Source organism: Bombina bombina, chromosome 3, assembly GCF_027579735.1.
Source record: "Bombina bombina isolate aBomBom1 chromosome 3, aBomBom1.pri, whole genome shotgun sequence".
Lineage (NCBI taxonomy): Eukaryota > Metazoa > Chordata > Amphibia > Anura > Bombinatoridae > Bombina > Bombina bombina.
The window spans coordinates 980,125,553-980,152,057 of record NC_069501.1 but is presented as its reverse complement, the minus strand read 5'-3'; positions in this window follow the sequence as shown (position 1 = coordinate 980,152,057).

The following is a 26,505-nucleotide window of genomic DNA, read 5'->3' as shown; positions in this document are numbered from 1 at the left end:
GCTGTACCGCTCACTTTTTGGCCTTCCAAACAAACTCGTAATACCAGCGCTATGGAAGTCCCATCGAAAAAGGTCTTTTTTAAAAGTGCGGTACTGACGTTGCGTGATGGCCACAAAGGTGTGCGTTACACCTATACCTACAAGACTTGTAATAGCGGCGTTAGAGAAAAAGTATCGTTATGGGCCATAACGATGCTTTTTGAGTAAAAACGCAAAACTCGTAATCTAGCTGTATGTGATTTATTTCTGGGTCCCTGGGATGGAGCATTTGGAGAGTAGGGTGGGCCAGTGCTCCACCCCACAGTTTGCAGGCAGCACATCATGTGAAAAAGTCCAGTCCAGGAATTCAGACTTACCCAGCTAGCTACTCACCTGCATGTGGTAATTGACAGCAGGTGCTAATAAAAATCCCCAGTCAAGGATTCAAAGTCAGAATGCCAGCAGTAAAGGAAACTGCAACACTCTCCTAAAAGACTGAGAGGAATTATCTCTAAAGGAAAGTTTGAAAGGTCTGTGCATTTATCTTTTGTGAAAAGCTACTTAGTGCAGTCACTTGTACTTGTTAGTAAGTGTTTTTGCCAGACCTGTTAATAAACAGACTATATTTTATAAAGCTACAACCTTGTGTGGTGTTTCCAGCTTTGAAGACTGTGTGATTGCAAGATCCCATGTCACAATATATATATAATATAATATTTAAGCTCTAGATGTTTCAGAGGCGCCTGTCACCTTATTAAAGCTGCAGTGTGTGTCACTGTGTGGGGCAGCAGCATCATCCTGGGAGTCCAGCATTGAGGCAGCACACACTCTGCTATCCGCATGCATTGCCAGCTTGCCACAGACCGCAGAGAAGACCTGAGAAAAAGGCATCAGTAGTAGTGTGCTGTATTTTACTGGCTGAGAAGGTAAAATACATGCCTGGTGGCAGACCAAGGCACCACATGTAGGAGGAGTCCGGGACGTTCAGAGGATGACCCAGAACACGGGACATTCCTCCTGATTCCAGGGCTGTCCTGATGACACAGGTGGCAAACCTAGGTACATGGGCTAAAGGGACATTAAACACTAAATACATGCTAGATAGAATGATGCATTCAAAGAAAAGATTAGTCCATGACTAACATGTAGATGTATTTTTTAAAGTTTCATTAGTTGTTTAAAAAGTGACAAAATAAGTGTAAAGTTTTAGTGTCTATAAAACACTGGGAGCTGCCATGTTGTAACTTGTGTTACCTTCTCTGCTGTGGCCAATTAGGGACAGTTATAGATAGGTCACTAGAGTGTGCAGCCAATGGTTGTGCTGGATTTAACAGTGTTCTGCACTTCCATTTCTAACAGGAACTGAAATGCTCACAATTTCAGAATGGAATTACAGACAAAGAGGACAAAATAAATAATGAAAGTATATTGGAGAGCTGTTTTATTATATACAATTTATCATTTTATATTACCATCTCAAAGTGTTTAATGTCCCTTTAAGGATACCCAGAGACTGCATGGAAATGTGGATTTTTTTACAAAAATGTATAATCTTTTATTCAGGTTTTTAGTAATACACAGTAAATAACAATTGCCTTGTCACAGTAATAATAGACATAGAAAGCATTTTCCAGAGATATGAACATCCTGAATTCACAGAAAGAAGTATAACTATGGTTAGAGAACAAGGCAAATACAAGAGACCTGCATTTTTTTTTATATGAGGGATTTCAGATTTGTGGTAACTCTTGAGCCACTGATATAATTAGAAACGTGTTGTATGGTAGTTACAGCGAAGGCCACTATTGTGCCCTTTGGTTAGCTTAAGATTGTCTAGGTTCTGATAAATTATACAATGCAATAGGTAGCAATAAAAAAACAAAACAAGAAACTAACTAGCCTGAAAGGTCACTCTTGAACTGTAGTATATTATAGCGGGGTACAGCTATATACTAAAAGGTAGAAGATATAATAATGATAATAACATAGTTGACTCAGAACAAAATTCCCAACAGGGAATCTTTTATGTGTTTAGGTTCTGAGTGTTCCTAGGCAACAAGTTACATCGACCTCTTACTTATATGTGTGAGCATAGATGAGAGGAGGTAAGATAAAGATACACAGCGGCTCTATGTTAGAGATGTATAGCTTATAAAAGAGCAGCACAAATTAATTATTCACGGTTTATGACGGATCATTAACAAAAAAGATAGGGTTTGTTAGATTATATAAATGGAACTGTCTGATCAAGTGATCTAGGGAAACCAGGTATGTCCCTATTAACTAAAACTATATGCCATAGCGTATAGGGGAGTTCAGGTTAGTCTGCAGTTAAGCGTGCCCCCTGCTGCCTCAGCCACAGACAGACAGGCAGCCGCTATGCAAATCAACATGTCTAGGGACTGAAAAATGATAGAAGCTAATGTTACTCACAGCTATCTATGATCCCGAAGCATGACAAATAAGGACAGAATGGTACTAAAAATATTAAAGGGACACTGAACCCAATTTTCTTTCTTTTGTGATTCAGATAGAGCATGCAATTTTAAGCAACTTTCTAATGTATTCCTATTATCAATTTTTATTTGTTCTCTTGCTATCTTTGTTTGAAAAAGAAGCAATCTAAGCTTTCTTTTGGTTCGTCCCTCTGGACAGCACTTTTTTATTGGCAGATGAATGTATCCACCAATCAGCAAGAACAACCCAGGTTGTTCACCAATAATGGGCCGGCATCTAAACTTACATTCTTGCATTTCAAATAAAGATACCAAGAGACTGAAGAAAATTTGATAATAGGAGTAAATTATAAAGTTGCTTAAAATATTGTGCTCTATCTGAATCACGAAAGAAAAAATTTGGGTTCAGTGTCCCTTTAACTAAGAAAGAGTTAACTGAACCAAATATAACTTGCATGGAGAAGTAATCTAGAGTGGTTAATATATTTCTTTCCAGGCGTATGTTAACTTATTGAAAAGGTTTTCCCTCAATAATATCAGAAGAAACATATGATTATAATATATTGATGCATATCTGTTTTACACCACTCCTTACATTGCTGATATTAAAATGTGAGCACCATATAGATGATATGTATATATAGTTATGACCCATCAGGTCATAAGAAGTTTGTATAAAATAATATACAGAGTCCTGTATAAGCACAGATAGAAAATTTAGCTCACAATCGCCTAGATTTAGAGTTTGGCGTTAGCCGTCAAAACCAGTGTTAGGGGCTCCTAACGCTGGTTTTGGGCTACCGCTGGTATTTAGAGTCAGTCAGGAAAGGGTCTAACGCTCACTTTGCAGCCGCGACTTTTCCATACCGCAGATCCCCCTACGCCAATTGAGTATCCTATATTTTCAATGGGATCTTTCTAACGCCGGTATTTAGAGTCTTGGCTGAAGTGAGCGTTAGAAATCTAACGACAAGACTCCAGCCGCAGAGAAAAGCCAGGAGTTAAGAGCTTTCTGGGCTAACGTCGGTTCATAAAGCTCTTAACTACTGTGCTCTAAAGTACACTAACACCCATAAACTACCTATGTACCCCTAAACCGAGGTCCCCCCACATCGCCGCCACTCTAATAATTTTTTTTAACCCCTAATCTGCCGACCGCACACCGCCGCAACCTACGTTATCCCTATGTACCCCTAATCTGCTGCCCCTAACACCGCTGACCCCTAATCTGCCGCCCCCAACGTCGCCGCCACCTCCCTACACTTATTAACCCCTAATCTGCCGACTGGACCTCACCGCTACTATAATAAAGTTTTTAACCACTAATCCGCCTCACTCCCGTCTCAATAACCCTATAATAAATAGTATTAACCCCTAATCTGCCCTCCCTAACATTGCCGACACCTACCTACATTTATTAACAGCTAATCTGCTGACCGGACCTCACCGCTACTCTATTAAATTTATTAACCTCTAAAGCTAAGTCTAACCCTAACCTCTAAAGCTAAGTCTAACCCTAACACTAACACCCCCCTAAGCTAAATATAATTTTTATCTAACGAAATAAATTATTTCTTATTAAATAAATTATTCCTATTTAAAGCTAAATACTTACCTGTAAAATAAACCCCAATATAGCTACAATATAAATTATAATTATATTGTAGCTATTTTAGGATTAATATTTATTTTACATGCAACTTTGTATTTATTTTAACCAGGTACAATAGCTATTAAATAGTTAAGAACTATTTAATAGCTACCTAGTTAAAATAATTACAAAATTACCTGTAAAATAAATCCTAACCTAAGTTACAATTAAACCTAACACTACACTATCAATAAATAAATTAAATACAAATTAATACACTAACTAAAGTATAAAAAAAGAACTAAGTTACAAAAAATAAAAAAATATTTACAAACATTATAAAAATATTACAACAATTTTAAGCTAATTACACCTACTCTAAGCCCCCTAATAAAATAACAAAGCCCCCCAAAATAAAAAAAAATGCCCTACCCTATTCTAAAATAAAAATAGAAAAGCTCTTTTACCTTACCAGCCCTTAAAAGGGCCTTTTGCGGGGCATGCTCCAAAGAATTCAGCTCTTTTGCCTGGAAAAAAAAACATACAATACCCCCCCCCAACATTACAACCCACCACCCACATACCCCTAATCTAACCCAACCCCCCCCCTTAAATAAACCTAACACTAAGCCCCTGAAGATCTTCCTACCTTGTCTTCACCACGCCGGGTATCACCGATCGGTCCAGAGGAGGCTCCGAAGTCTTCATCCAAGCCCAAGCGGAGGCTGAAGAGGTCCATCATCGGGCTGAAGTCTTGATCCAAGCGGTGGCTGAAGAGGTCCATCATCGGGGCTGAAGTCTTCTATCAAGCGGCATCTTCAATCTTCTTTCTTCCGGATCCATCTTCATCCCGCTGACGCAGAACATCCATCCTGCCCGACGACTTCCCGACGAATGACGGTTCCTTTAAATGACGTCATCCAAGATGGCGTCCCTCGAATCCCGATTGGCTGATAGGATTCTATCAGCCAATCGGAATTAAGGTATGAAAATTCTGATTGGCTGATGGAATCAGCCAATCAGATTCAAGTTCAATCCGATTAGCTGATCCAATCGGAGCAGCCAATAGAATGCGAGCTCAATCTGATTGGCTGATTCCATCAGCCAATCAAAATTTTCCTACCTTAATTCCGATTGGCTGATAGAATCCTCTCAGCCAATCGGAATTCGAGGGATGCCATATTGGATGACATCATTTAAAGGAACCGTCATTCGTCGGGCAGGATGGATGTTCCGCGTCGGCGGGATGAAGATGGATCCGGAAGAAAGAAGATTGAAGATGTCACTTGATAGAAGACTTCAGCCCCGATGATGGACCTCTTCAGCCCGATGATGGACCTCTTCAGCCCGATGATGGATCTCTTCAGCCCCCGCTTGGGTGAAGACTTCGGAGCCTCCTCTGGACCGATCATACCCGGCGTGGTGAAGACAAGGTAGGAAGATCTTCAGGGGCTTAGTGTTAGGTTTATTTAAGGGGGGTTTGGGTTAGATTAGGGGTATGTGGGTGGTGGGTTGTAATGTTGGGGGGGGGGTATTGTATGGTTTTTTTTTCCAGGCAAAAGAGCTGAATTCTTTGGGGCATGCCCCGCAAAAGGCCCTTTTAAGGTCTGGTAAGGTAAAAGAGCTTCTCTATTTTTATTTTAGAATAGGGTAGGGCATTTTTTTTATTTTGGGGGCTTTATTATTTTATTAGGGGGCTTAGAGTAGGTGTAATTAGCTTAAAATTGTTATAATATTTTTATAATGTTTGTGAATATTTTTTTATTTTTTGTACTTTAGTTAGTGTATTAATTTGTATTTAATTTATTTATTGATAGTTTAGTGTTAGGTTTAATTGTAGATAATTGTAGGTAGTTTATTTAATTAATTTATTGATAGTGTAGTGATAGGTTTAATTGTAACTTAGGTTAGGATTTATTTTACAGGTAATTTTGTAATTATTTTAACTAGGTAGCTATTAAATAGTTATTAACTATTTAATAGCTATTGTACCTGGTTAAAATAAATACAAAGTTGCCTGTAAAATAAATATTAATCCTAAAATAGCTACAATATAATTTATATTGTAGCTATATTAGGGTTTATTTTACAGGCAAGTATTTAGTTTTAAATAGGATTAAGGAGGTGTTAGTGTTAGGGTTAGACTTAGCTTTAGGGGTTAACAAATTTATTAGAGTAGCGGTGAGGTCCGGTCGGCAGATTAGGGGTTAATACTTGAAGTTAGGTGTCGGTGATGCTAGGGAGGGCAGATTAGGGGTTAATACTATTTATTATAGGGTTAGTGAGGCGGATTAGGGGTTAATACATTTATTATAGTAGCGGCGAGGTCCGGTCGGCAGATTATGGGTTAATAATTGTAGGTAGGTAGCGGAGACGTTGGGGCGGCATATTAGGGGGTTAATAAATATAATATAGGGGTCGGCGGGGGTTAGGGGCAGCAGATTAGGGGTTCATAGGGATAACGTAGGTTGCGGCGGTGTCCGGAGCGGCAGATTAGTGGTTAATAATAATATGCAGGTGTCAGCGATAGCGGGGGCGGCAGATTAGGGGTTAATAAGTGTAAGGTTAGGGGTGTTTAGACTCGGGGTACATGTTAGGGTGTTAGGTGCAGACTTAGGAAGTGTTTTGATGAGCCTGATGAAACGGCGTGTAGCCGAGAAACGCGTAGCGAAGTTTTAAGTTTTTTAATAAAAGTTTTTATATTGTTCTACCTTGCTTGGAATTATTCTATCTACCGGACATTAGAGAGCAGCAGCTACCTTTGTTGGAAGTCAGCCGAACGGCTTTATAAAGTTTCGGTCCGTCTGATATTGCACTGGTTGTGCACACACGTTTGTGAGTATATACATCCACCCACTGTTGTTTGTCCGATATTGGTCGGGGTGATCTGCACCAAAGGTGTTTTATGTTTCACTCCTCTTAGGGGCTTGATTATTGCCGGGAGCACATCGGGAGAGAAAGAGTCAGCCGAACGGCTCTGAAGCTTCGGCTTGCGAATTATTGCACTGGAAATGCAAATATCTTTGTGAGTATTAGTATTCCTTTCTTTGGAAAATCTCACTTATTGTTGGGTTTATCTGCACCAGAGTGCCTCTTCTTTTTTGTCATTCCCAGGACCAAGTTTTATCCTTAGGAAGTGTTTCCCCATAGGAAACAATGGGGCTGTGTTAGGAGCTGAACGCTGCTTTTTTGCAGGTGTTAGTTTTTTTTTCAGCCCAAACTGCCCCATTGTTTCCTATGGGGGAATCGTACACGAGCACGTTTTTGAAGCTGGCCGCGTCCGTAAGCACCACTGGTATTGAGAGTTGCAGTGGCAGTAAATTATGCTCTACGCTCCCTTTTTGGAGCCTAACGCAGCCCTTCTGTGAACTCTAAATACCAGCGGTATTTAAAAGGTGCGGGAGAAAAAAAGCACACGTAGCTAACGCACCCCTTTGGCCGCAGAACTCTAAATCTAGCCGAATGCTTTTTAGCCTATTCCTTCTTTGCTTCTTTGTGCAGTGAATGTTACTGAGTAGTAGCAGCTCCTGGTTCCTGTGTTAAGGTAATCTCTGCAGTGCTGGAAGATCTCTAATTGAGATTTAAATCATCTGTGGTGTTGTCCCCATGTGTAAGGTCTGCAGATATCTCAAATAAGCTTCCCCGCATAGGCAAGCCTTCATGATAAGGGAATGCTGGTTTCTGCCCCTGATGCTGATGATTTCCCGTACCCGGGCAAACTGTCAGCGTATTCCCTGGTAGTCTCGTCGGAGCTTTGACGGTTGAGTCCGGTACACGACCACAGGTAGGTAAGGAAGCAGTGTAGCTCTGGCTGATGTGACCTCTGTTTTGTTCCCCCACACAAATGTCCGGAACCAGTTCTCTAGTATCCACCGATGTCTGCTTGTAGGATATTCGTACTGGGTCAGATTAACACTCTGCTGAGGTGACTCAATTACTTTTTCCCGGGCTGGGCCTGGGTCGAGTTTATAGGGTGACCCGCTGCTGTTCAACTCAGTGCAGATTAAATTCTCATCTATGTATATCTGATTGGCTTTAGGCAATACAACTCTTGGCTGGTCTGTAGTAACCATATTGTCTGCCCTTTCGTCCTCCTGTATAGGATCGTAGAGGCGGGTCTACTTAATGATCAGTAATAGATGATCAAACCTCTCATCCATTTTATTTTCAAAACCTTGTAAGAGGTATTAGATTACTGTGTAGAAGTCTTCTCCATGTACCACCATAGTGAGGCTGTGAAACCCGGGATACTGGGGGAGTGCTAAGTTCTCTGATTTGTAGGCCGCCACCTAGCGATTTAACATTCCAGATCTGGATTAAAGAGTCATAAACAAAGCAAATATCATATCATCCTCCTTAGCGTACTTTAAAGCTTTCATATATTTGGATCAACTGTTGAAATGCTGCTGTTTGTGGCAGATAATCAGCAAATTATAAATGTCTCGTCTCCAACTTCAGATATTACGACCGACCATGATCGCTGCCTGGACACGCCCCCGGAAATGTGGAATTTTATATGCCAGACACCCCATGTACTTTAATAACTCTGTCGTATTGCCACGTCACCCTGTATCCATATGACTCTATAAACCAAGTGAGCATAAAGGACCTAATAGTTAATAAGAGCTGTTTTTATATTTTCTTATAAGAGGTGTTTTATTTGTATTTCAGATTTTATTGTGTCTCAGGAGTCTGTCTAGTTAAACTGATTGTGTTCCTGTGTGATTATGTTAACTAGACTGTCCAAAATCAGATTGTCTGAGTAAACTTTCCCCCCAGTTAATTAAGTTGATATAGTAATCTGTTTTTACCTGTGAATAGACAATTGTTCATAGGTGTGGGTTACTGTTTAACCAATTCCCTTTGTATGCTGAAGCTTTGTGACTCTGGAATGCCAGGGTGTATAAATATGTGTGCTGCTTTAAAATAAAATGTATTTTGTGTTCAGAAACCTGAGCGTTGCCTCAGTTCTGTTCACCGCATAACTTTAGACTGCGGTTAAAGGAGGATACCAGGAGCTATTTCTCTGGATAAAGGGATGTCCAGGACAAGGAAAGTGTTCTGACCAAGGTACTCATTCGGGGTACCAGGCGGTCTGTCCCATTTGGTGGAAAGCGCTGGGGTTGATTCCTTGTCCTGCTGACAGAGGAGGAGCAGCACTGTCACCCACAGCTATGGAAGTGAAGCTCTTATGATGAATGCAGCAAGTGCTGACCCACCTTGATGAGCCTGTTTCTGCACAGGACATGCTGGGATGGAGAGATGTGCTGCCTAGCTATCAGTCCCTAAGCAGCACTACAAAGATGCGTCAACGGCAGCCAGTGAAGGATCGCAGCCAGATGATTATTGATGATGCGGAGGAAAAATTCCACAGCAGAGTATGGAGAAGGTTGTCAATCTACGAAGCCAACCCATCTGAGGCAGCAATCAGGGTAATGAATGCCGAGGTGGTGAAGCACATCACCAGGTATTGGAATATCCAGTCAGCTGAAATGCTGGGATCAGATACCCCTAAATGGGAAGTTCCAATATGGGACTGTCACGGATATCAGACGGCTAAGGCTACCCCCCACCCCCCTACAACCTCACCCCTGTTGTTTCTCAGTGGTTTTGGGCTCCTCAGAGCAACCACCATCTCTGGAGACTGTTTGCTTTATGTTGGCATGTTTTTGTGTTCAAAGAAGAGTTGGCTTATGTCCAGGAAAACCCTCGTAGGCTGGCCGGGCTCCTGGAACTCCCGGTCGGCCACCTCAAAACGGACACCCGCCTAACCCCTCTCAGGCTGGCCAGGCTCCTGGAACTCCCGGTCGGCCACAGGACAGCAGGAAACCTGCTAACTTTACCCCATGTCGCTCCAGTAACCATGTGCCCCAGAGCTCCGCTCTTTTGGGGATTAGTAGCCACTAGGGAGGGCAAGAGGTGGGGTAATTACTGGAGGTGAGCTCCTTTTGAGAACTGGGGGTTTTGGACACCCCTAACCCCATAATTTCAACAGACTGTAACTTCGGTCCCCAGTAACAAATCATGCTGATTTTTGGACTGTGGAATCTGGGGACCGAGCGCTTTAAAATGACACCCTGTATCACCACGAAACCGCCACCCATGTGTGTTGGGATTGTGTGGGACTGTGGCTCCTGTGGCGGTGCCGGACTGTCTGGAGTGGCGGGGGTGGTGGTGGGATTGTCCGGGGTCTTGTCGGGATGGGCTGTCTGTGTGGAGGGAGTGCATGTTTTCAGTGGGGTCGGTTCCTGTGTAACCTGAATGCTAGTGTGTCTAGTTATTTGGGTGAGCTCCAGCTAAAATCACTATCCTGAGCTACATAGCAGCCTGTTCCAGGCAGAGGAAGGACATGCTGGAAGAGCTACCTAGTCTGGGTAGCTGGAGTCTGCCACAGGGTGGGACCCTGAGTACTGGTGCTGTCAGGCATCAGGGGTGTCTACAGGCTGTGGTCACTTGCCAGCTACATAGCTGCAGTTGGCAGAGAGGAAGCAGGACCCCTTTTGGTGGAGCTACCCAGTCGGGGTAGCCGGGGGTATCCATCACAGGGACTTCGAGCGGCAAGTCAAAGTCACGCTTGCTGTGCTAGGAGGGCCAGTTTCAGAGGAGATGTGTCTGGAATGGAGAGGCCTAATTCGGCTAGAGATATGGGAAGATGCACTGGAGAATTGGTATGGCTGTAGAGGCAAAGTTCTGCCCTCCCCAGAACTGCGCTTCGGTGACCAGGTAAACTTGCAGCTCTGCTTACTGAGAGGACAACCCACAGGTGAGGGGATAGCCAAACTGAAGTGTCTGGTGCAAAGAGAGGTCGAGCTTGAGGATCGGTACAGAGCGTTATATTGGTTTGAAAATAGGTAGCAGTCGAGGGCAGAAACACACTATTCCCCGGAAGGTGATGACTTCGGCAGCCCTGGCTTAATATGGGAAGCATTTGAGGAGAAAGTTGACTTTGGGAGTCCCGAGGGATATCAATTCTGGGACATTCAAGGCAGGAGCTATTACAGCTATCGGAAGCACTTGTCTTAAATATGTGTGCTGCTTTTAAATAAAATTAATTTTGTGTTCAGAAAAAAGGGTACCAGGCGGTCCGTCAGATGCCCTACTAAACGATCGCTTGGCGGGTGGAGGATGGAGATGTTGAGGGTGCTCCGCTACACTACAGAATTATTATTTTTTAATAAATAAAAAAAAACTTGTTTAATATATATAAAAACTGGGTACAGGCAGATGGTGAACACTATTTAGAGAGGGGAGTGTTAGAGAGCTGTACTTAAGATGGCGGTGACCACTGGGGGGTGAAGGAAGGAAGAGAGCTGTTTGGGAGGGATCAGGGGATGGGAGGTGTCAGCTGGGAGGTTAATCTCTACACTACAGTTAAACTTAACCTTACAAGCTACCTGATTAACCCCTTCACTGCCAGGAATTTCATGTGTGGTGACCTTCTAATTACTAAAAAGCAATGGCAAAGCCATGCATGTCTGAAATTTCTGAACAAAGGGGATCCCAGAGAAGCTTTCACAAACATTTTGTGTTCTGACGGCACAAGCAGTATGTAAATAATTTCAGTGAGAACCCCAAAGTTTGTGAAACAATTTACCACATTTTTATGAGATTGCATTATGCTGCGAAACAGTGGCATGAAATATACCAAAATGGGCCTAGATCAATACCTTGGGTTGTCTACTAAAAAAATGTTTTCTAGTTTTGCCAGGATATAAAAAAACAAGGCTCTATTTCTGGTTAAATGTAGTGATATCACAAATGCTAAAAATGCTCTGGTCTTTTGGGCAAGTTTTTCTCTGAAATTCCCGGTCCTTAAGGGGTTAAACCCTCATACAGACACTAAACAATGAACTTTTACTTATTTTGTGTTATGCAGTAATGATATCAAGGGGTAGATTTAACAAGCAGTGGATGCTGAAATCTACCCCTGTAGTTTCCAGTCCATGACCCATTACATTAACATTGTTGCTATATGTACAGAGATAAGAAATTCTGAAATGGACTCTCAGCATTTGCCTAAGTATAGAAAATACTTTTCCTCTTAGCAGTTTGAACTTCTACATTGCAAAGGTTCCTCTGTTGTTGCCCATCCTTATTGTAAATGCCTAAACACTAAATCCCCATGTAAGTTAGTTAGTTTCTTGTCTATAGCTTAAAAAATATATATATATATTTATCTGAGTATCAGTGGTAGTCCTGTGGGGGTAGACCTTCCAGTCTTTAATTTAGTCTCCACTGCCAGCATTCTGTGGTGATCGAGTAGGCTTGTTCTTCTCAGCCTTTAGCCAATGCTTCTGCAGCTATGCATTTGGATGCTGATCTATTTCCTCCAATGATAGGGCACTCTATCAGTGAAATGTGTGTGTGTATATATATATATATATATATATATATATATATATATATATATATATATATATATATATATATATATATATATATATATATATATATATATACACACACACACACATACTGTCATGGTATTTGGTCCCTACAAAATATAAATAATGATATGTTTTTTTCGACCCCAATTTAGAATAAACATGTTATCACCCAGGATAATCATAAAACAGCACTCTAAATAAAAATCTGCACTAATAATGAACCAAATATAAAATATAGGAACATGGGGGCGGAGCTAACCGTCGATCTGTTCGGACGTGTGTGTGAGGAGCTCTGCTCTGACAAGAGGTATTAAAGCATTTAAAATACCTGAACGTTAGTCCTTAACCTAACTTGTGGCTAAACTTGGTCATTTTCCACTTTGTGAAGTCGCTTGAAACCCTTTCCTGCCATATTCAAAAACTTTGATACCGGGAAACCTGCCTGTGACTCTCTGCCACGCGGACTGACTACAAGCAGCTCTTTAAGAGGCCTGCGGGGGATCCAGGTCTCCGGAGGGTCGGGGCTCCGCTCCGGAGAATCTATCTGCTACCCAAGGGAGAGGTCCTGGCTTTGCAGCTGTGTAAAGGCATCTGAGGAGTGTGGGCTGCAGACACAGCTGGGTTATAGATCCCAAACCTGAAGGCGACACCTAGACATGAGCAGCTAACCGCCATCTGCCACCCGACCTCAATAAAATCTGAGAGTACTAATCAACTGAAGTACTGGAGCACAGGGTCGGAGACGCTGGGTCTTACAAGTGCCAGCATACAGCTACCACGACGAGGAGCCGGTGAGGCGCGAAACGGTCGCCATCTTGGACCTCATTCAGACCGGCCTTGTGTTCTAGGAGCCGGAGAGCCCTGGTGTCCTATGGGTACATGTTAACACTGAGACCTCTCCCCGGGGGGTGCTATTTCAGGCAGATTGCTGGTGGCGAGGATACTACGGCCTTCCTTCCCCTCTGGACAAATCTGCATATGATGCCCAGGAACTTAAGGTAATACACACGTGGAAGTTCTCGTATACACAGCTAGCGTGGCTCTCTTCGACAGCTCCAGAAGGGTGGCATTGGCGAAGTGTCAGTACATGTCAGTAGAGGGCATACATTTTCCCTGTTGGGGGTCTACACAAGCTAGGTTTTAAGAGTTACTCTGGAAACGGCCACCTAAAAAAGGGGGCAGTGTGGAACAGCACCTATTATAATTTTAACATATCCCTCTGGAATTCCCTCTGCCGCCCTTAGCCAGCACCACCTAGAATTTGCACCCCTCACTACTGGGACTGGAGGAGTAAAATGGCCTGGAACTCCACAAACTCACACACTGTGGTACTGTCCTGGGTACCCCTGAGACTTAACTCCTGGGCATATTGTATTGGAGATATAACCATATTCCTGTATCTATATTGTTAAGGCTGCTGCATCAGCACAGGTGTCTCTGAAATTTATTTTTCAGGGTGTAGTGTTTTCCTTTTTTTTTTTTCCTTATTTTTATTATTTGTATTTAACTGTACTCTTTATTCCACAGGCCCCTGGTTACTGCTACACATCACTGACATTTCCCCCAGGCGGCTTGGGTTGGCTTACTTAGTCTCCCATTTATAACCTCTGAGCGCCTAAGTAGCTTTACAGTTAGAGTGACATGTTTTACCTACACTAGTTCTTACTTTGCGAGTGCACGCACCTCATACAACCTAGGGCCCTCACTTATTTTCATTATCTTGTATTCATCCTCCATAAAGCTCCCCTAGAGTGTTCTCACTCTCCCTAAGATTGTAAGTGTTTTTTTGACCCTATTTTAGTGAGCAGTTATGTAACTAGCATGAATTAGGAGGTTTCTTATTATTATTCAACCATTGGTTCCCACCTACTATAGTTAGATCTTGTAAAGGCCTCCACTTAGACTGCCCTTCCTAACATATAGTACCCTTAGGGTTAAATAGCCAGCCTCAATCCTACTAATTTACCAAAACTTTACAAAACAAAGTGTGCAAGTACTGTCACTAGTGTACTATCTGTGTGACCACCCCTCACCTTCTAGCTCCCGCCCAGCCTGTCTGGGTGGGTCACTTCCCACTCCCCTTTCCCTTCCTTCAGGTCCTATCCCCATGTTCCCTATGGTGAGGGTCTGGCTCTAGGACCTTAGCATTGCTGTAACTATCTTGCTCACCCTCTGGTGTGCATAACCCTAGACACAGTGTTGTCCTTGACTTCTCTCCCGGGAGCTTTTTTACTACCACGTCAGTTGCATACCCTAATTAGCCCACTTGGGCATTCTGTGAGGAGTTTTTTCTCCTCTCTGATGTGGTAAGTGGAAAAGCTTGCATGGCTGGGGCGATTGACCCTTTTTAGCAGTATTTGTATACTGGAGCTTAGCTCATGTTCTAATTAATGTATTACCCTGTACTCTTATGACTTAACTGATTACTCCACAGGTTACAGGGGGCCCTCATCTGTTAATTTTGAAAGTATATATTGAAGCTTCTTGCCTTGAGGTCTCTGTCTGATTAAAGATCCATAATGCCACACACTGCCAGGAGGCAGTCTAGCCATGCTGACCAAGACTCCCAAGATGGTGTCTCTAAATCTAGTGTCAATTCCTGTGTGACCTCTTCTAAATATATCACAGAGACAACTATGCAGAAACTGTTGGCTGCCCAAACCCTTTCAATCACCTAAGAGATTCACCGCAGCTCGGCTGAGCTCCGGAAGGACATTTCCCGAGATTGGGGAATGGGTTGATGCCTTGGAGCGTAAACAGGAAGACCTGACCACACTAATCTCCTGGCATACTCTGAATCAGATCACACAATTGGAATACAAATTGGCTGATTTGGAGGACAGGTCGCGACGCAGCAACATTCGCTTACCAGGTATTCCTGAGACGGTCTCTCCGGCTGATTTACAGAACTTCCTTTCAGAGTTATTTAAGGGACTCCTGGGTACATTCACTATGACCCCTAACACTCTGGAGCGCTGCCACAGATCGCTTAGACCCAGAGCGCTCTCATCTGACAAACCCAGAGACGTAGTTGTATGCTTCCACAGCTACAGTCTTAAAGATAAGATTTTGCAGGCAGCCTTCCGTAAGCCTTCCTTACCTGAAAAGTTCAAGAACATCCAATTGCTGCAGGATCTGTCTCAACACACTCTTCAACAGAGGAGACTACTCTCCCCAATAACAGAGGTCCTGAGACAGGAAAATATAAAATACAGATGGGGCTTCCCAACTAAAATTCTCATCATTAAGGACATTCACACTCATACTGTGGCTAACCTCAATCAAGACTTCACACTTCTTGAATCTTGGGGCCTGCGCCCACCTATGAGCAACCCCCAACCATCATCTTCACAGTCAAGGCTCAGAGCCTCAGTCCCTGAGTGGCAAGTCAAAGAACAGAGGCCCAAACGGCAAAAACACTTGACCCCCCCCCCCCACTGGAAGTGGTCCCCTAAATAACCATGCATATGGACTCTGTAATCTATTGTTCTGGGTCTTCAGATACAAGATGAGTATAATTCTCATTTTATCTATGTTATTATTGTTGCTCTTAATTTTGGTTGCTCAGTTATAGTATTATACTATTGTCACAGGGTAATAGAAGTTAAGTTCCATGTTATTTTATTTATTTTTTAGTTAAATACTGCTTACTGTATTATTCAACTGTTTATTGTTGTCATTTTTATTTTTGGGTCAAACCGCCCCGGTTTTTCAGACAGACCTTGGTAATCTCTCCCCCCCCCCCCCCCCACTTAGCCCTTATGTTGGGCTCATCCTGGTGGACTAATTCCAGTTACTCATTTTATTATGCAAAATTTAGATTCCTTCTCCTATGTACTTAACCTTGTTTGTCTCCTCTCTCCCTATTCCCCTCTTCAGGCTCTTGTCACAAGGATGCTCTTCACATCATTCAAATGGCTAGCAGGGACACTTTAAAATTTCTTTTTTTTTTAAAATATCTTTATTTTTGCGTGCAACAAACAGATGAAATCAGGTACATTCAACAGTTTACAGGTAAAATATGGTTACAATCAGATGGTGCCCTCCATCATACATCAGAAGGTGTCCCTGAGCATAGTCATGGTATACAATAACATCCATTTTGCACTTTTTCCATTTAATCAAAAAAAAAAAAAAAGGGAGAGGAAAAAAAAAATAAAAAATAAATAATAGTAATAAAAAACCTCGATAAAACTCTGAACATAAACACTACTAAACTCTTAACTCTCAACTGGTGTGGTTGACTCCCGATCCTCCTCTTCCTCCCCTCTCCCCCCAGGGCACCTCGGTTTCTCAGTTTACCATTCTCCCCGTAGAGCTGCTTCTAACATGTATTCTGTGTTCTTGAATGGTGTTATGATTATGTGACGTGAGTTGTCTGGTAGTGTGCGGATAAAGGGTCCCCACTTGTGAAAGAAGGACCGGACTCTAGTGGTCATGTCACCCAGTCCGTCAGCTTGTTCGATAAATAGTTGCTGCAACATTGCCTGTTTTAATTGTGTTACAGTAGGTGGGTTTCTTTTGAGCCAATTTTGAAATATCAGATGTCTCGATATCAGAACTATAATATGTATGAGAGACTTAATGTGTTTTGGTATGTCCACAAAATCAAGGAACACCACATTCTGAAATGTCCAATCCCTACAGGGCACTCTTATTTTTGTCTTTACCCAGTGTGCTGTCATCTTCCAAAATCTGACTAGTCTGGGGCAGCTCCACATCATATGTTCAGTGTCTGCGTCTATCAAATCACATCTAGGGCATTTACTATTCCTATCTGTTTTCCATTTCTGGAACTTTTGAGGGGTGACGTAGCTATCATGCAGCAGCTTAAAGTGTGATTCTCTCACCCCTGCTGAGAGAGTTGCCGACTTGACTTTGTGTATGCTTTTCCCGACTTCCTCCGTCGTTACTGCCACCCCCAGTTTTTCACTCCAAATGGCTGCTATGCCATTTGTGCACGTGTTCCCTGTCGGTCTGTTCATTTTTGTGTATAGCGGTGATATGGATGTGTTGCCATGTTTTGCTAACTCTATACTCTGCCGTATAGCTGCCTGATCTTTATCGCTTCCTTCCCTACATAGTGCATCAAAATAGTGTCTTGCTTGTAAATAGGCATAATGGTGAGTTCTGGGCAAGTCGAATGTTCTCCTTAGTGTCTCAAATGTCTCCATGTGTCCCCTTTCTCCCGACTCTGTTTGACCCACTGTACGTAGTCCCTGACTCCTCCACTGAAAAAAGGCTTTGGTCGATATACCTGCAGGGAATTCAGGGTTACCACACCAAGGTAAATATGAGATCAGTCTATGATCGCCCCCCAACTTCTTGCAAAACTGTCTCCAGGCTCTCGCGGGCTGAGCCAGAAGTTCCATGTCTTTCAAATATTTATTTGCTTGTGTCTGTGTCATGTGAGGGATCATCTCCAAAGCCCATGGCTTTGTCAATTCACCCTCTAGTTTGAGATCAGTAAACTTTCCCTGTCCCGTCATCCAGTCAATGACAAATTTACACTGGGCCGCCCAATTATATAACTCAAAGTTAGGCAATGCTAATCCTCCCATCTCCCTCGGGGCAGTGAGTTTGAGGTAACTAATCCTATGCTTCTTGTCATTCCAGATAAATTTGAGCACCCTCCCTTTGATGTGATTCAGATCTGATTTCTTCAGTATTGCCGGTAGTGTTTGGAAAAAGTAAAGCAATTTGGGGAAATATATCATTTTTATAAGTCCCACCCTCCCCGATAGGGATAGCGGAAGCAGGGTCCACCCTTTGATTAAGTTATCTAATTTCTTAAGTAAGGGTCCATAGTTAATGGAGTACCATTTGCGTGGGTCTGCATGTAACGTTACACCTAGGTATTTAAAGTTTCCATCTACTATTTTAAAGTCATAACCTGGAATTTGCCTTTCTCCCCTGGACAATAGCCAGAGTAATTCAGTTTTATCAGTATTAATTTTGTATCCGGAGACCAGACTAAACTCTCCAATCATCTCCATTAGTTTTGGGATATTCTTGTGAGGGTCTTGTACATACAATACCATGTCATCAGCAAACAACGAGACATACAACGTCGACTCTCCTATGCGCATTCCCTGTAGTGTCTGCCTAATCTTTATTGCCAGTGGCTCTATGGCCATGTCAAAGAGGAGCGGGGAGAGGGGACAGCCCTGCCTAGTACCTCTGTGGAGTGTAAAGGGCCGGGTAGGCGTGCCGTTAACTAAGATAGAAGCCTGTGGTCTAATGTAAAGATTCTCAACAGCCTTGACAAACGCGCCCTCTATGCCCATTTTGCTCATGGTGGTATAGAGGTGTTCCCACAGGACCTTGTCAAAGGCTTTTTCCGCATCTAAAAATAGCAGGGCTGCCTCTGTGGTTTTTGTCCTGCTTGAGTTGTGTTGTGCTATGTTCCAATAATACTGAATAACCGTTTGAACTCTTCTAACATTGAGCACAGAGGATCTCCCTTTAACAAATCCCGTCTGGTCCCCATGTATCAGTGATGGGAGAATGCTAGCCAGTCTGTTTGCAAGGATTTTTGTCAGGATCTTATAGTCTTGGTTAAGTAGGGAAATGGGGCGGTATGACTGCGCCAGGAGGGGGTCTCTACCTTCCTTCGGAATAATGCTAATGTTAGCTTCCGCAAATCTAGGGGAGGGCTGAACTTCGTCTCCAAGTAAACCATTAAACAATCGCATTAGAGTTGGGCTTATATCAGTCCCCATTATCTTATAAAATTCCGCCGGCAGGCCATCGGGCCCTGGAGTTTTTTCTAGTGCTAAGTCTTTAATTGTGGTCAGAATTTCGTTAGAGGTAATGGGACAGTTAAGTTTGTCAAGTTGGGTACGGTCTATCGTCGACAGTTGTAATTGGTCCCAGAATCTGTCCATGTCACTAGTCTGTACCTTCTGCGTGGAGTATAGGTCTTTGTAAAAGTCAGTAAATGCTTTTTGTATATCTTCTTCCTTATTCAAAACTACATCATCCCGTTTAATGGCTAAAATAGGATGTCTGTTGTTTGACAATTTCGTCATTCTAGCCAGTAATTTCCCTGTTTTGTTCCCAAACCTATAGTATCTAGCCTGTGTTTTTGCGTGGACCTTATTAGTTTGTTGAAGTATGTAGTCATCTCTTGTTCGTTTAATTTCTTTATATTTGAGTCTATTAACGGGAGTGGGGTTTCTGAGGTATTTATTTCTAGCATTTAAAATCTGCGCTAACAGGAGCTCTGATTGGGCCTTGCTCTTTTTTTTTATGTTTGCGGCATAAGCCGAGATGACTCCTCTCAAGACAGCTTTAGCTGTCTCCCAGAACAGTAGAGGATTATCAACATGCGCTTCATTAATTGCTACATACGCTAGCCACTCTCCCAGGATATGTCTATAAAAGTTGGGGTCTTTACATAAATATGTTGGAAATACCCATCTGTTAGTCTTCCTCTGGGTGGGGCCAACCTGGATCTTAACCCCTATCGGAGCATGATCTGAAATTGTTATTGGGTCTATCTCAACGTTTTCCACTCTGGGGCAAAGCTCTGTAGATACTAAAAAGTAGTCAAGTCTGGCCATAGTATCTTTTCCTAGTGACATGCAGGTGAAGTTTCTTTGCTCTGGGTGTCTGGCTCTCCAGATATCTTGTAGGTCCAGAGCCTTTCTGAAAGTGTGAATCACTAAGGATTCTTTTTTGGAGTTTCTAAAGCTTTGGGGGGTGTGTGCCTTCCTATTTGGGTTGTGGAATCTGTCTGCTGGGACTTGGGGAGCAATGTTGAAGTCACCCCCAATAATGGAGGGCAATGTCGTGAATTGAATTAACTTAGCTTGTAACTCCCTCCAAAAGCATTGCTTCTGTCGTTGTGGTCCATAAACCCCTACCAAAGTAAATGACAGTCCCTGGATCTCTAATTGGAGCATTATAAATCTCCCCTCTTGGTCTAATAGTGTCTTTGTGATATTGTAAGTCAGGTTTTTCCTAAATAACACAGCTACACCCCTGGCTCGTTTGGATTCATATGGGGTGTACACAACCTCCCCCACCCAACCCTGCTTCAATTTTTCGTGTTCTAATTTCGATAGGTGTGTCTCCTCCAGTATTGCTATATCAACTTTTCTTGAGTGTAGGTAGCGCAAGATCGATCTACGCTTTTGCGGGGATGTTACGCCACCCACATTCCAGCTCATAATGTTTAGGTTATGCATTATCCCAATTTGGTTCCGTGAGTGTAATGTCTCCTAAATGGTTACCCACAAGTAAATCTAGTAATTCAATGTGTGTGGAGGATTTGTGGAGTTGTGTTGTAGTCTTACCACCAGATCCCAGATTAGAAACATTTTCCAAAGTCAGAGAGTCCCGGGGAGGGAGGGGGGTACCACACCAGCTAATTAGAGAGAAAAACAACACAGTTAAGCATATTACAAATGAAAAAATTAACAAATAGGGAAACAAACAAGTCCCCACTAACTTACACATCGTCCTAACTTCTCAGTTTCGAATCAGTAACTTAATGAGAATTAACTCACTGCTGCACTACACTCTACCTCCTACGTGTGATTAAGTCTGGTATGATGATATTAGCTCTCTCCCTACCACCTTGGCCCACTCCGCCACCTGTGATTGAACAATTAGGGTTAATTCTGTGGGTCTGTCAACCCTCGCTATATAAATTCAGAGATGTTCTCTCAAACCTAGGCCAACTTATTGTTTGGGGTGTATGTCCCTCTCAGCTCATCCTTAGGGTAGGACTAGTATTATGGGTAGCTATAGTTCAGAAAGTAAGTGAGCTACCCCTGGATCAGGGCAGGCCTTTACATACTACAAACCTGACTCTCACAGTAAGGGGGGTTAGGCATTCAAACTAACTGGTTAACTATATCTCCTAAGCTTTATTCTTACCCCTTCAGTGAAAACCCTGCAAAGGCAAGTCTTGAGGGATATGTTTGCAGTGTAGGTCAGAACAATAATTCAAAGTAACCACATTAACAGAAAAACATCATTGCTATAATTTTTAACAACCCAAAGATAACCTTTAACTGGAGCAAGATGGGCGTGAGGTAAGTCCACCCCTACACCCCCTCTTAGTTGTTGTGGCTCAGGATAGATGGGAGCCCCCACCAGCCAATTGTTCTGAACTCCCCCCCCCCCCAGTTCACCTCAATGAGCAGAACACTTTTCCAGTCCCTTGAACTATAGTCACCATTTCCTCAGGTTTCCTTGGCTGTCAATTCTTGTTCAAGCCTCAGGAATTTCTGTAGATGTCTAGGATCGTCGAAAAACTTAACACCCTGCTGGGTCTGGAGCTTGAGTTTAGCTGGAAACAGTAAGGACACAGAGCGCCCTGCTTCTATCAGCGTTTTACAGTAAGGAGAGAACTCCCTCCTTCTCCTAGAAATCTCTGCGGAGTAGTCCTGGAAGATGAGGATCTTCTTCCCCTCAAACATCAGAGGAGAACATTGACGGTAGGCTCTTAAGATTTGGATTTTGTCTTGAAAATTAAGGTACCGTATCATCACCTGCCGGGGTCCTCTGGCTGTCTTAGGGTCTTGGTTAATGGTACCTATCCTGTGGGCTCTTTCTGCCACACACGGTATGTCCTCAGGTCGTAATTTTAGGAGGGTAGGCAAAAGTTTTTCTGCAAATTCTAGCAAGCCGGTGTTCAGAACAGATTCTGGCAGACCCACAATACGCAGATTGTTCCGCCGTGAGCGGTTTTCAAGATCATCAAGTTTTTCAGTTAGCATCTTATTCTGGGCCTCCAGTGTTGCCACTTTAATAGAGTTTTCGCGTTGTCTTATTTCTCCATCACCCACTCTCTGCTCGATGTGTTGGAGCCTTGAGGAAAATGACTTGAACTCAGACGACAAAATTCCTGTCTGCAATTGCTCTATCTTGGGCAAGAAAAGGGCTGATATTTGGGATACTATAGGATGGGTTTCTGATGCCCCCTCATCTGCTGTTTCTATCGCCTCAACTTCGGCGGCATGAACTTCCACCACAGCTTTGGCCCTTTTATCTTGATTCTTCTGTCTGCCAGACATCGTGCCAGTGGTCTTTACAAAGCTTGAATAGTACCTCTGCATGCACTATATGTCTGCTCAACTTTAAATGTTCTAATTCCCCCCCCAAAAAAAGAGGTAGGTGGTGAGGTAATAGGTAGTCAGCACCAGGGAGAGAGAAATGGCCCACACAACTATCATTGCTAGTGTTTTGATTTTTAGTGATAAGTACTGGGGAGGCTTGAATGGCGGAGGGTGCAGCGCAGCATGAGGAATTTATCTCAGTTCTGTAACCTTTCCATCTCCTTCAGTGGTATTTAGAGCTATAGCATAGATTGTCATCTCTAGGCACCCGCTCCCTCAGTTAGACCTGCTATGCGTGTTATGAGTCTCTGTGCGTAAATTCTCTCTGAGGTATATGACTTCCACTCTGTTATTGCGCTTTAGTTACAGGCCTACCAGATTATCATATGCTGCTCCGTTTTCACTGCGGGCCTACCTGCCACGTGGCCAACAAGTTATCTCCGAACTGCCCAATTAAAGTTAATTTGTTTTATAGTCTTGTAGTCAGATAGAAAGTGGTATCAAGATGTATAGTTTAGCTCATATGTGTGATATTGATCAGTTAATAGCTCTGTAGTATGTAGGTGGGGTAAACGTACAGACCTCTCTTATGCAGTGGCGCCAAACTGACATCTCCCTCTGGGCTGTATTCGAGTCTCCCCACTGCAGAGTTTCTCTTTCTCCTTGGCGATTGTCTCGGTCGCCCGAGGGGTTAAGTGCCTGCTGATTTCCTAAGAGCGGTGGGGCTTATGCAACCGTAGCGCCGCGGCCGCGGCTTCTCTTACTCCAAAGTGCGCTGTTCCGGTGGGGGAGCCGTTGGTATCAGCTCCTTGCTGCAAAGATATCCAAACAGGTTTGGGTAACTACCTGTTAAGGTTGGCAAGCTTTTTGGGCTAGTTTGACACAGATTTTAAGAAGAAAAACTATCTGTGCCCACGGAGCTCTTTCTCGCTGCGTCCGCTTTCTCTGCCCGCCCACCGGAAGTCCCACTTTAAAATTTCTTACACATAATGTGAGAGGGTTAAATTCGCCTGGTAAGCGTAGTGTCTTCCTCAGATCAGTCAAACATTCAAACCCGGATGTTGTCTTCCTACAGGAGACACACTGGAAGGTTGGTGACATTCCCACGCTTTTCTCTAAAAACTACACTACCTTAATCCTTGCCCCTTTTACTTCCAAAGCTAGAGGTGTCGCTGTCCTTATACACAAGCGCCTGGCATGTGAAATCATTTTCCAAGAAGTAGATCCCCAAGCTAGATACATAATTCTTAACTGCAGACTCAATCAATGTATGTACACACTAGTCTCAATCTACCTCCCTAATTCAGGTCAATGTAAATGTTTACATAAAATATTAAAGACGGTTGATAAATACAAGCAAGGTAGAGTCATTATGGGTGGAGACTTTAACCTTGTCTGGGATCCCCTACTAGATTAAAAAACTAATAAACCAAACCCTAAAGATCATAGATTAGATTCTCTTTCACTCAAATTCAGGTCCCTCATGTTTACATTTGGATACTTTGACATCTTGCGCACTTTCCATACAATGGATAGAGACTACACGCATTTCTCTCCCCCTACACTAGATTAGACTACATTTTTAGCCAGTCTCAGACCCTAGATCAAGTTAAGAACACTAATATCCATTCATGCGCATGGTCTGATCATGACCAAGTGTCGCTTACAGTTTACAACTTCTTTATATCCACCAGCATGGTCTATGCCACACACTATTCTGTCTGATATTCCCTTCCAACAGGAACTAGAAAATGACCTAAGGGAACTAATCGCTTTAAATGATACTAAAGCAGTAGCTGATGACACCCTATGGGGGGCTATTAAAGCCTCAAATAGAGAATTATTAATAAGAAAGCAGGCCATACTTAGGAAGGCCCATGGGTTGCCCCTTTCACAAGCCTTTAGTAAGCTCAACAAATTAGAGAGACTTAACCGACTCTCCCCTTCCCCAGCGCAGTCTAATACCATAAAGGACCTCAAAGCTCATATTTGCACCTTAGAATTGCGACGGACACAACAACAATTGTTGAAACTTAGACAACTATTTTACCATAAAGGTAATAAGGCAGACACTATGCTGGCAAATAGGCTCAGACATAGAGAGAGCGCCTCCCGCATACAAACCCTGAATCATAAAGGTTGTTCCTCCCGCATACAAACCCTGAATCATAAAGGTTGCTCCTCCATTTTACCTAAACAAATAGGGTCTATGTTTGCCTCTTACTATGAGGAGTTATACAACATCCAGAACTCAGAATCCCCCGTTGCTACCTCACTATCAAACATTCAGCAAGTCCTCAAAAGTCTTAAGCTCCCTACCTTGACAGATGAACAACGGGACTCCCTTAAAGCACCAATATCTATGCTCGAAATTAGTCGATTAGTCAATTCTCTAAAACCACTTAAGGCCCCCGGTCCAGACGGATTCCCCACGTTATTTTACAAAACTTATAAAAAGGACCCTATCCCCATTCTCCACCGTTTTTTTCAATACTCTGGCTTCCGGGGCTCAAGTTCCTTGAAGCCACTATTATTACTATACCTAAGCCTGTTAAGGACCCCTCTCTGTGCCCCAGCTACCGACCTAATCTATTCCAAGATTCTAGCGAATCATATGCGAATCTCCTGCCTAGCTTAATCAATGTGGACCAAGTGGGCTTTATTCATAACCGTGAAGGCCCTGATAATTCTAGATGCCTACTCAATATTGTGATGGAAGCCACTAGACTTGGGAAGCCTTTTTCGGTGATCTCCCTAGATGCCGAAAAGGCGTTTGATCGGGTTCGCTGGGAGTACCTATGGGAGGTTCTAGATGACTTCAAGTTCCTGGCAGAGACCCTGTCCTTTATAAAGGCCTTGTACTCGTGCCCGTCGGCTAAGGTTAAGGGCTTGGGATTTTGCTCGGACTCCTTCCCCTTGTCCAAAGGGACATGACAGGGGTGTCCTCTGTCTCCCCTACTTTTTGCTCTCACCATAGAACCCCTTGCTGAGCTCACGAGTCAAGACCCCTCTATCTGGGATCACTCTTCATGGTACCACCCATAAAATAGCTCTCTTTGCTGATGACATCACAATATTTACTTCTGCCCCCCCAAACCACTATCCCAGCCCTTTTATCTTTGCTGAAACGATTTGGAGATATGTCTTATTATAAACTCAACACCTCGAAGACTGAGGTCTAAACTAAGGGCTTCCCAGCAGACTATACCCAGGCCTTAATGCAAACTTATGGGTTTAATCATAATCTAGACAATATCAAACACCTTGGAATCTTTATCTCACCAGACAAAACTCAATTGATTCGAGAAAATTATTTCCCCCTTCTAGCTGAACGAAGATCCTTAACCTCTAAATGGGATTATAAGTCAATTTCATGGTTGGGTAGGATCGCTGCCCTTAAGATGTCGTTCTTACCAAAGTTAACCTATTTATTTTGGTGCTTGCCCATAAGACTCACAAGATGTTGTCAGCTACTATGAAGTGGCTATGCTTTCCCATATTTCACAATGGGGAAACAAAACTTGTTTAAGCAGATGGCGAGCCCTAGAGCAGGCATCGGGTTGATTTCCGGCGATTCCTGTCCGCCTCATCAGAGCAGGCGGACAGGGTTATGGAGCAGCGGCCTTTAGACCGCTGCTCCAAAACTTGTGTTTCTGGCGAGTCTGAAGACATGACATGCATTTTCCCCATTTGCACTGGCCTTTCTTTGTCCTTCTTTGTGTAATATGTGTTAGTCCTACCTCTGACACATGCTTCAGGGATTGGTTTCTTTTATTCCTCTTGTTCTAAAAAAACATTAAATTACTTAAAGGGACATGATACCCAACTGTTGAAACACTTGAAAGTGATGCAGCATAGCTGTAAAAAGCTAACTACAAAATATCACCTGAACATCTCTATGTAAAAAAGAAACAAATTTACCTCAAAATGTCCTCATTTTCACACCCCATTGTAAAGGACTTTAAGCAGCAAATCAGTATGCCTGTCCCGGGACTTGCAAGGGAGTGAGCCTCATGCACACT